The 10,762-nt window shown below is 31.2% G+C and overlaps 1 protein-coding gene across 1 annotated transcript in view; it reads right to left on the bottom strand.

Moving 5' to 3' along the window:
• LOC117105921 (ras association domain-containing protein 4-like) overlaps positions 1–6,690 on the bottom strand; it is a 28,109-nt gene extending 21,419 nt beyond the window's left edge. Inside the window, exon 1 of the mRNA XM_033247222.1 lies at positions 6,566–6,690. The gene's annotated coding sequence lies outside the window, so the exon portion shown is untranslated. The remainder of the gene's footprint in view (positions 1–6,565) is intronic.
• Between the last annotated feature and the right edge of the window lie 4,072 nt (positions 6,691–10,762).

Below are 10,762 nucleotides of genomic sequence, written 5' to 3'. Positions count from 1 at the left end.
GCTGATAAACATTTTATTTTTAAATGCTAAATTATATCTGACATTATTTTTGCATTGTATTTTGCATGCATGCTATTTTGTAGAGTATCATTATTGGTACTGTAACTGTATCAGTTCTTTACTTTCTTGGTGTATCACCTATATTAATCACTTAGAATGTATAAACCTTTTTACCAATCTACTACAGTTCTCCAAGTAAACTTCCACTTCACTGAACACAAAATCAGCCCGATTTTGGGGAATGGGCTTACACCAGGGGAATCCTCATTTTTAATCAAAAGGCAATTTTTCAGCAATGCTTGCCTAATCCAAAACTAATATTTTATTTTATTTGTCATTCAGATAGTAAGTCTGGGCTTTTACAAGATTCTTTTATTGTCACTGGAACATAAAATACAAGTAAAATTTGTCTTCCCGATGCAAAAATAAAATTAGTATAAAAGACATATAATACAAAAATTAATCAAGGACATAAATAAAACAGAAAATACAAAATGATACAATTATTTACAAGGGTTAGTTTCTGAAGTTTTGCACGAGAAAATGCTGATAAGTAAAATTTGGCATAAAGTAGGGAGGAAGGATGGGCTTATATCAGAGGGAGGGCTTATACAAGAGGAACTTCAGAATTCGTCTGTCATCTAATAATCTCCCTGAATCTATTCGACTGTCTGTCTATGACTATATCAATCTCTACCATTACAGTGTACAGTATCATTATAGTTTTACTTTAGATAGCTATCTATAATAAAGAATATTGAATTCATTACCATAATAGACATACTGTACTGTAATCCAATTTTGAAAACAAACTATTTTATCATGAAAAAATCTTGTTTCATTTAACTTTATAATTGAGTTCCTACAGTTTTGATTAGCAATAGAAAATGAATAAGAGTAATTTTTAAAATTATTATAGTGCCAAGATTAACAAAATAACGAAACATATTTTTATAGATGTACATGTTGTCTTGTTAGTTTCAAATTGCGTATAATATTGTTTGAGGGCTTCCTTAAATTATCTTGCCAAAAATAATATGTCTTGTTAAAACAAATGCTATGATGCAACACTGTTCTAATGTTTTCTAAAAGTTTTCTTTCATTTTTGAGTATACTGAGCTTGTGCAGATATATATTCTATGCTGTGGTAGTGGAATTTTTCTGTAAAATGGAATGTGCCAAGGTTCATTTCAATTGACAGGCATGCCAAGTACAGTGATCAGTGACAGATGATCAGTGGCTGATAGCACCATGTCCAATAATAAACTATGTTAAGAGTAACTTTGACCCAGTTTCTGCATACTCATGCTCCAATCAGAGCCTAGACGCAGGGTTCCCGGAACGGCACCCTCAGCAGCGAGTGCGAAGCACAACTCAGGGTCAAAAGTGGAACGTGAAATTTGGATATGGTTTTGTAGTCAGATTTGCGAGAAAAACTTGAGACGTCAGTGGGAGCTGTAATTTGTATGGCAAGGAGATTGAGCAACCCTTCATTCATATTAAGGGAATTTACGCCCAGAAACTTTGTAATTATTAATATTTTGGTTATAATAGAAAATATTCATTTTTTGGTGACGTTACACTCACATTAGTTAGCATGCATACGTCATAAGCTAGATACGTCACCTTTTCCTGGTAAGGCAAACTTTCCCGGCGTGCTTTTTTAATGGATACACAAACACCACTGCTTTGCACATGGATGGCTTGCCCAATTGTTAGCATTGTATAATACTTAAATTAGGTACATCTGCAAATGAATTATTCTTAGTTATTTTTTTTTTCTTATTTTAATTTATTTCTTCTGAAAGTGTACTTTCTATCACATATAATTCCACTGTCTTAATTAGGCCTAGTCTTATGCCTCATCGTCCCCCTCTACACAGTACATCAGCAGCCCCTCCCCCATACATACAGTACATACGTTTGCTAGGTAACAACGTGAATGCACCTTCCTTCCCAGGTGTTCATGTAACATTGACATAATTGTTAGCTAACCAGTTGTGTGTATTTCTTTGTGAAAATGAGTACCGCGGCGTACTCATTTTCACAAAGCATTTGCATCCCCTCTTGGAAAGAGGGATTCAAAATAATTAATTAATTAATCACCGTAATTTAGCTTACACTTATGAATTTAGGGAGCACTTAAAATGTGAAATAATCATTTCACTACCCGACAAACTCCGAACTTTATTCATTCATTAGGCTTACATAATATTTTCAAATTGCTGTACTATATACTCCAACATCACTGGCACATGGTAACAACCAACTGACTGCAGACCATTTCCGTTCACACATTACTCTCCATAACACAGCACCCCTAGTTCCGTCACCTCTGGTTTTTTTTAATAGAGTGCATATCTGAACCTGCATTATGAGCATTTATTTTTATGAGGTTATGATTAAAAAAAAATGATGGTCCTATATAATACATACAGCAAATAATCAAAAATGTTGAATTACTGTAAATCTCCGAATGAGGAAGTATTGATACAAATAGTAACTGCTCTTTTGTAAATTTCTTTCTCTACGCTGATCGACAAGAGAAAGAGATTAACTTTTTTGGAAAATACGTACAAGGTCCAATGATGTTGAATAGAAAATTTGATATAACACTCAAAGTGTTATTAATTAAAATTATTGGATAGTAAACTAAATATCCTAAAAATAATTTATTATACATAAGACCAAATAAAAAGAATATACTTGTTTAGCCTCACCACCCCCTCCTGAATTTTCAACCCAAAATAAACAATTTTTTTTTCACTAGTCTATACAATAGCTTCTTGTCCTAAATGGTTATTGCAGTAGCATCACAGACACATCAAATTGGCAGCATGAGTGAGAAGCCTGCTTTCTGGCTGAAGCACTGATCAACAAAAAGAATATTGTAAAATGTCAGGCTACGAGGAAAAAAATTGGTATGTATTGGTACACAAAAAAATAGTAGTTTGATTAAAAACTCAAGAACGGTTTAATGAGATACACATTTTTTGGGGAAAAGGGGCGTAACCCCCCTTTTCCCCCTAGTTCTTGAATATTCAAAAATCTGTATCTAATTAACCGTTTCTGAGTTTTCCATCAACACTATTTTTGTGTCTCAGAACTTAAATTAGTTCTATAACACATTCCAAAAATGTTTTTCTTCTGGAACCTGACTATATTAAATATCATTTACTACAGTAGTATAAAAACCGTACTGTAGTTGCTAATGAGGAAACTTGTAATTGCTTGAGCTCAGAAAGTGGAAATGTTGGCCTCTGTTTTTGCAAGTGCAATACTCATAAAACATGCCACTTGAGGCTTACAAAAATGTGAGTGTAAAATAATGAAATAGGACACATCAAGGTGACACCTCCTCTGTCCAGATGGTTTCAAAATCAAGCGCACCTAACTTCCTTTGTGGGGGCAGGTTCAATCTAAGGTCACATTACAAGCAATATCTGTACACCATGTGCTGAATTCAACCAAAATTTTTTATGGTTCAAGCGTTCAATTAAAATCCATTTTCATGATCATTTTTATTTTTTTAATTTTCATATTGCTTTTACCAGATAATATTTTTCTAAATTTCAGTTTTTATATATTCCATATCTTTCAAAATTTCACTGGCCCTGTCCTTTGGCCATTTCTTCTGAAAACTGAATGGTGTCTTTCTTTGACTATTATGTATACTCCACAAAATTTTATAATGATCCACTTGTTAGTTTTTGTGGAATCTTGAGCTAACAGACAGAAAAACAGCTCGACAGACAGACAGGCAGCGGTGAATACATAACATATGAAAGACATACTACTATATACTATACCTACTAATATTATTAGTATAGTACATTATACTAGCAATCAATATTAAAAGCTTTATTTATTCATTAGCTCACTAACTGCTTCTAAAAAAATAATATACTATATCTCTATGCCATGCCATCCACACCTTGAATACCAATGGTTAAATCATGGAGGAATATGTTTAGTTATTCTTCCATGGTTAAGTCATTCATGCACATTTACCACCATGTGGTGTGATCTACCATGGAGGTATACAAACACTTGATGGTCTTTGATAGTATAATTATTGTCCTCTTTATGGAGATCCAGACACTAGAGTTCCACACATGAACAGCAGGTTATCACACTAATTATTTTATGTAAGAGATGACTAAATACTTTACAATGTTTCTACGGTAACAGCATGACGACATCAAAAAACATCAACAGGAATATTGTTTAGCCTACGGATATGACAATTCAGACAAGGTCTATGAAATGAAATGTTACACTGTTATTCATAAACTGAACAATTACAGTACAGTAAGCTATTTTGTCATAGAAGAAATCTTTAATTGCTTTGCAAAACAAGGTGTAAGATGTCTTTCTAAAGTGTATAAATTTAATATTTAAAATCATTAATTATATTCAATTATGTAACTGAATACCTTTTGCAACTTACTGTATCTACCCATTCAAATTTAATTAGATCTTATTACCAATGTTGTTTATTAGATTAAAATTCCTTCAAACATTCAGATGACCACTCAAAATAAAATATAACCTTTCATTGTAAACAAAACATTCTATTCATCACTGGTGCTTCCATGGTGAATGCAGGGTCAGGGCCTCCATAAGAATTGTGACCTCCATAGATAGCAACTTTAATATTTATCCATCTGTTAATTAGTGCCATCCAATCATTAAAATGTGTAACATTGCAATACACTCATATAATGTACAGAGCCTGGCTTCTGCACTTTTGTAATGTAAATTTTATCTGGATCATAATGAAAACCAGAGCCTTTGCATTGAGCATTTCATCCAGAAAAGGAAGGTAAATTAAAAATTGAAATACATTTTTAGTGTGTGTGATCACAACTTTGGCCAAAACATGTTAAGACCTCATAAAATATAATTTATTAGTTTATGATTTTATTTTATTTTATTCGGCATCATAAAATATATACAGCACATTCAAAATACATAAAATCAATAAAAAGTTCATAATAAAGAGTCCAAAAGAAGACATAGATAAAATTTGCAACAATGGAAATTCAGCAAGAAAAAACAAACAAAAACAATGTTTGTCACCCTATCTAGCCTGGAAAAGTGGGATGGAGGCACTTTTTTATTTTGCTAAGCCAAATATCACCCTTGCTGTTTGCTGGTGCATTGATATTCAAAGTAAAACATGATTGAGAATACGAACAATATCTATTAATTATTTAATTTTAAAAAATGGGGGAAAAAAAATTGTCTTCAAAATTTTTTTTTTTCAGTGCCACAGAAGACATGTACATAAGGGTGTTTTCAGTGCTATACACTTTATACGTTTTTGTTCAAGAGCGACGAGCAAGTTATGTGGTCCGTGTACAGTACTTATAATTTATTTACTTACTTGGATATTATTTTGATATATTTTTTTTCTTAATTTTTTTTTTAATAATATAAACTGTCAAAATACCTTGCAACTGGCCAAGTGCATGCTTTCAGCAACTGGACATTTTAATTATTGTTGCATAAAAGTTGTGGCCTGGACAATGGCACAACATACAACGTTCTTTTTCCAGTCCACAATGTGAACAGATTTGATCCGATTTTCAGATTCAATAAAATTTTGACAATGTAACATCATAAGCATTCTAGGGGTCTAGGCCTACACATCACTGCCAGGTAGGGACCTAAAACATCATCAATTTGGCTCATCATCATCAAGCGTAGGCCTAGCGTTCACGTGTAGGCATATCATACTCTATGTGGGAACTCAGCCTTGATAGAAAAGCATTGCAAATGTCGACCAAGAAGTCGCCACTAGGCTAGCCTACCATTATCACTAAATTTACATTGAACTAAACGGTGCGATAGTACGGGTAAGGGCAAATAGAAACGTTTATTAGATTATCACTTCCGCCCGCATCAAAAATTCGGAAAATATTGATGCGGGGATAAAAGCAAAATTTTTTTTGCCGCATCAATTATTTTAACAGCATAGAAATAACAATGCACTTTCATGACTTCAAATACATTTTCTTTAAAAAACTAAAATTAAACCAGTTTGTATACAATATTTACTATTACAGACCAAATATAAAACAGTCACTCCATCATCCATAAAAACAAAAGCGAAATAATCTATTGTTCAATTTAAAAAAAAAAGAGTGATATCTATTAATTTTTTCTATGTGCCCTAATAAGTACAAAATATTGTGTGTTTTTTTGCCAACACCTAGCTAGAAGAACACAGACCTGGTGAATCTATTTATGGAAAAACATACAAACTAAAAAAATACAACAAAATGTAAATCTGGTTCTGTTATGAAAACAATTGAGTATGAATAAACAGCCTAATTAGGCCTAGGCGCTAGGCTTCACTGTTGTTGCTGTCGTGTGCTGATCAATATATCAATCAAATCAATCCGAATTCATGTGCAATGCACTAGCTAGGTAGGGGGATTAGGCCTAGGCCTGCTCGGCTCTCTTCTAGGCCTAGTATGTTAATTAGGGTGCAAAATAAGTACAAACTTGATATTTTCAAATCATTAGGAATTAATTAATGTTGACAACTTATACATACCTTTAGAAACATGATATATTAATATTGACAGCGTAATTAGCGAAACCCAGCACGCCATCCACACAGGTACGTTCGCTCATCAAGTACACTTACTACTTCCGTGTTGATATTTTAACAGGTTGTCAATACAACTTATTCAACAGCGCCATCATACTATCAAACCTAACCAGAGAATATCGTTGCAATCTTGTTAAAAAGGTAACAATTTCCACGCGCAGTGCCTACTAATAATAGTTAAGATATAATTTATTTTTAAACAAAAATTTTTAAAAATATGAAACTGGGGGTATTATACCAAAACATCAAAATATAGTAGATCTATATAACTCCCAAGAGCTAATTAATTTGAGGAATTTTGTAGTATAATTCTGTAAATCAACGAAAAATTTGTTTTTGTATGTTTCTGATGGATAAAAGTTATTTCATCACTTCAAATGAGCTACTGATGAGGTTATTAACATTAGGCTCTATATAAATACTGATTATTATTATTATTACTGTATTCAACATTTTAATTTTATTTAATTTTTCCTTTTTTTTTTGGCAAGCAATAGGCCTATATTAAGTTGTGTATTTTAGATTAATAAGCCCCACCCCTATTCAATGGTTAAAAAAACAAGAGGAAAAGAAAAAATTGATCGCCGAAACTGCCTCAAAGGTTATTTTCAAGTGTCTAGAACACAAAAATTTTGCACGGGGCATGACCCCAGACCCCCTAGGGTAGTGCTATCTCTATCGGCCCCCACTTTCAGCTTACCCTTCGGACATCTGTGGATCCGCCCGAGGATTGTATCTTGCTCTCCTCCACTGTCTCACTCCTCCCATTTATTTTTTAATGTAAACCTTCCCGATAATAAATTCTCTTCAACAGTGCATTCATTCTATTCTTCAAAATATATTTTGAAATATTTTTAGACCTAATTCTTGTCTATATAAATACAGTACAAGGTCTATGTCTCATATCCATATCCCCACCTAGAACAAATTATTTTTAACATAACATTAGATATTCTGGATCAAATACTTTGCCTAATTCTATCGTTAACTCCATTTCTAAGAAATCTTTTTCCACCAAACTTAAAAAACACTTTAAAATGACTAAAATATTTTTTTCGATTATTCTTCTGCAATCTTATTTTTTCTCCTTTCCCCCCCCCACCCCCCAAACTGATGTCTTGTTTGCTTTCTTTGTTTTTCTTGTTCCTGTTTTGTCCATTCATCTTCGTCCGTCTTTCTTACTCGTCCTGCTCTGTTTTCTATCTTTTTCTTTTTCCTCTTTATTTTTGTTGTTTTTTAGGCAAGCCCAGCACAAAATTTCTTATCTTCTCTGGCACCTGCCTCCTTCCTTTGTACGCTGTTTTCTTTATATTTATCTCAATAACATACTTTTTGTATCATTATGTTACAAAGGAAGTTAATAAATGTTATTTTAATGGTGAAGTTGAAGTCTATTAGGGCCTAATAGCACAGTAGCAAAACAATTGGGACCTCTTTGTTTGTACATGGTTTACAATTTAACAAGTAAAGCAGACAAGACAAAGACAATATCGTTTTTAAAAGTGTTCAATGTTTAAATGACAACTTGTATACTAAACAAGATAACAAATTTGGCCAATAATACGCCACTCCTTATTACAATTACATAAACACTTTATTATAAAAACCTTAATTATTAACAGATTATAATCAGTGATTTAAGTACTGGTGCCAATATTACATCGATCAAAATAATATTAACTGAGGCATGTCATGGCGAAATGGTTAAGTTGTCGCACAGTCCAGTATTGAGTAAACGAGCTTTAAAATATGGGAGTTCAAAAAATTGCCTAAAAATCCAAATTTGCTTTTAACTATAGATCAACAGTTTATTGTCTTATTAATCATGTGCCAAAGTATTAGTTCTGGAAGTGGTCAAAAACTGTTTATTTAATGTTATTTTGATAGTTCATTCTATTAAACAATGGATGCACAAATAACTTTGAAAGGCAATTAATCAAAATTTTGCTGATCTTGATTCTAAGACTTCTGTACATTCAATTTCCAATAACTTAGGCTTGAAATGTCCAATGTCTATGAATGACCCCTCATTTTAAAGATCACATACTCATTTATCTGAAAATACCAATAACTTGAATTTAGTATTTGCTACAACTTAGCCATTTTGCCACAACATGCCTCAACTGTTTGGATATTTTCATCAGAGTTTTTATAGTGTTAAAACAATAGATTTATCAAAATAAAACCAATCACAATATACATAGCATGATACAAACTTGGCACAGTACTAAGTTGTGTTAAACACTTAGTTTAACATTAATTATGATTTTTTTATATTCATAAATCTATTGACAAAAAACAATAATAAAACAATAATATAAATTACAAAAATATGGTACATTTCTTTATAATTATGAATACATTTTGTTTAAATATGGGTATTCTATGGAGTAAAATGTGTAGAACATAAACGAAACAGATTCTTCAAAACAGTTTTACCAAATAATAACAGCCCTTATGTGAATAATTAAAGAGTACTTTCAATTAAATACAGCAAAGATATATTTAAGGGGAAAAACATTTTTTTATCATAAATTTTGCAGACTTTCGTTACCAAAAGGAAGGCACAGTGGTATAAACTGGTAATACTATTTATGTTAAATTTATATTATTTCCTTTAACTACAATCAACAAATTAAATACAGTAATAAAATATGTTACGGCCCAATTTACTTACTCCACTTAGTAATAAATAAATATACTATAATTATGCACTCATGCATAACAAATTCTTTTACTAAAGTGATCAGCCATGCATGACCAGTCACGCATGGATGGTCCTACATGTAATTACAAGAGTCGAAGTTCTTTTTTTTTATAATAAAGATTAAAATGAGATTTTCCAGATAAAAGTATTTCTTTATTACCTTTTTGAAATTAATAATTACTGCAAAAATGTATGAAAGAATAAAAATAACAATTTTGGAGAAATTTGTAGTGAGCCTAATTTGAAAAATAAATTTTTTATTTGTATTAAAAGAATATAAATTATTAGTCTTCAAGTCCATAGAAGATGTAAAATATGCCACTGTCAACAAAAACTGGTATTAATGATAAGTTAAATTTAAATACATAACAGCTGAGCTTTAATATTTAATTTTTCAAATTTATAATATAGAAATTCAACTGAAATATTATATATTTTAGTTGAATGCTCTTAACATTGGTGATTACTTTAACACTGAGGTGTTTATTTCTTCCAAAATGAATTTTGAAGGTTTTTGTTGACAAATTAATGCACCACTTAGTTTTATAGGAAATTTAAAATAGTTCATCAAATTTCTACACACTGTGGTTTGTGATATTTCTTAATTATATTTTTTAAAAAGATATTCAAGTCTTATTAATAATTATTTCTAAATTGATGAAAAAAAAATTCTTTCAAAAAAAAAAACAAGATACTGAAAATATATTTATTTCACATGCCCAAAAAAATGAGAACACTGATAAGCTACATCTTTAACTTTAATTATTGCACAAAATCATGATGTAAATGATGTACTGTATCTGCAGTATTAATTATGACTTGCATAAAAAATTATTCAGTTTTCCTTCCTTAATGTTAATGTATTAAAGTAAATTAAGATATGTATATGACAAACAATGAAGCATGTTGTATGTTGTCTATGTAGGTATGCTGTATGTGCTGTACTTATACATGTCTGTCAAAAACTTTTATTCAATGTACTGGTAATATTGGACGAGAAATGTGTCGCCAAAACACAAAACTACTAATATTTGTGTATATGTATTTGGGGTTTCTTGTTGCTGGGGGTTCCTTAATGTTATATAGTGAGACGTATTAACAGCCTGTAGCCCAAAACTCCCACCCCTCAAACACATTATCTTAGTGGCTATGCCAATACATAAGCCTAAGTATAAATACATAAATCAAATGCCATTGAGAGCTGAAAGACTAATGCATAAGAGGTATATTAAATTAACATTTGAATTCAATTGTCATCAGAATGAAGCCTGGTCAGGTTAAATTAAAATTTTTAAATAATATATGAAAAAATATAATTGCCTCAAATCTAATGAAATTTATTAATCATAATCATTTTAATAATATATATTAATGTATTTATTAGCAGAACACTGCCAGATTAAATGACTGACTTGACAAAAAGTGTATAAAGT

The sequence above is a fragment of the Anneissia japonica genome, unplaced genomic scaffold (assembly GCF_011630105.1).
Source record: "Anneissia japonica isolate Jap-2015-1 unplaced genomic scaffold, ASM1163010v1 scaffold288153_len396733_cov185, whole genome shotgun sequence".
Classification (NCBI taxonomy): domain Eukaryota; kingdom Metazoa; phylum Echinodermata; class Crinoidea; order Comatulida; family Comatulidae; genus Anneissia; species Anneissia japonica.
The sequence above is the reverse complement of the archived record's forward strand: the minus strand, read 5'-3'. Positions and strand labels throughout refer to the sequence as shown.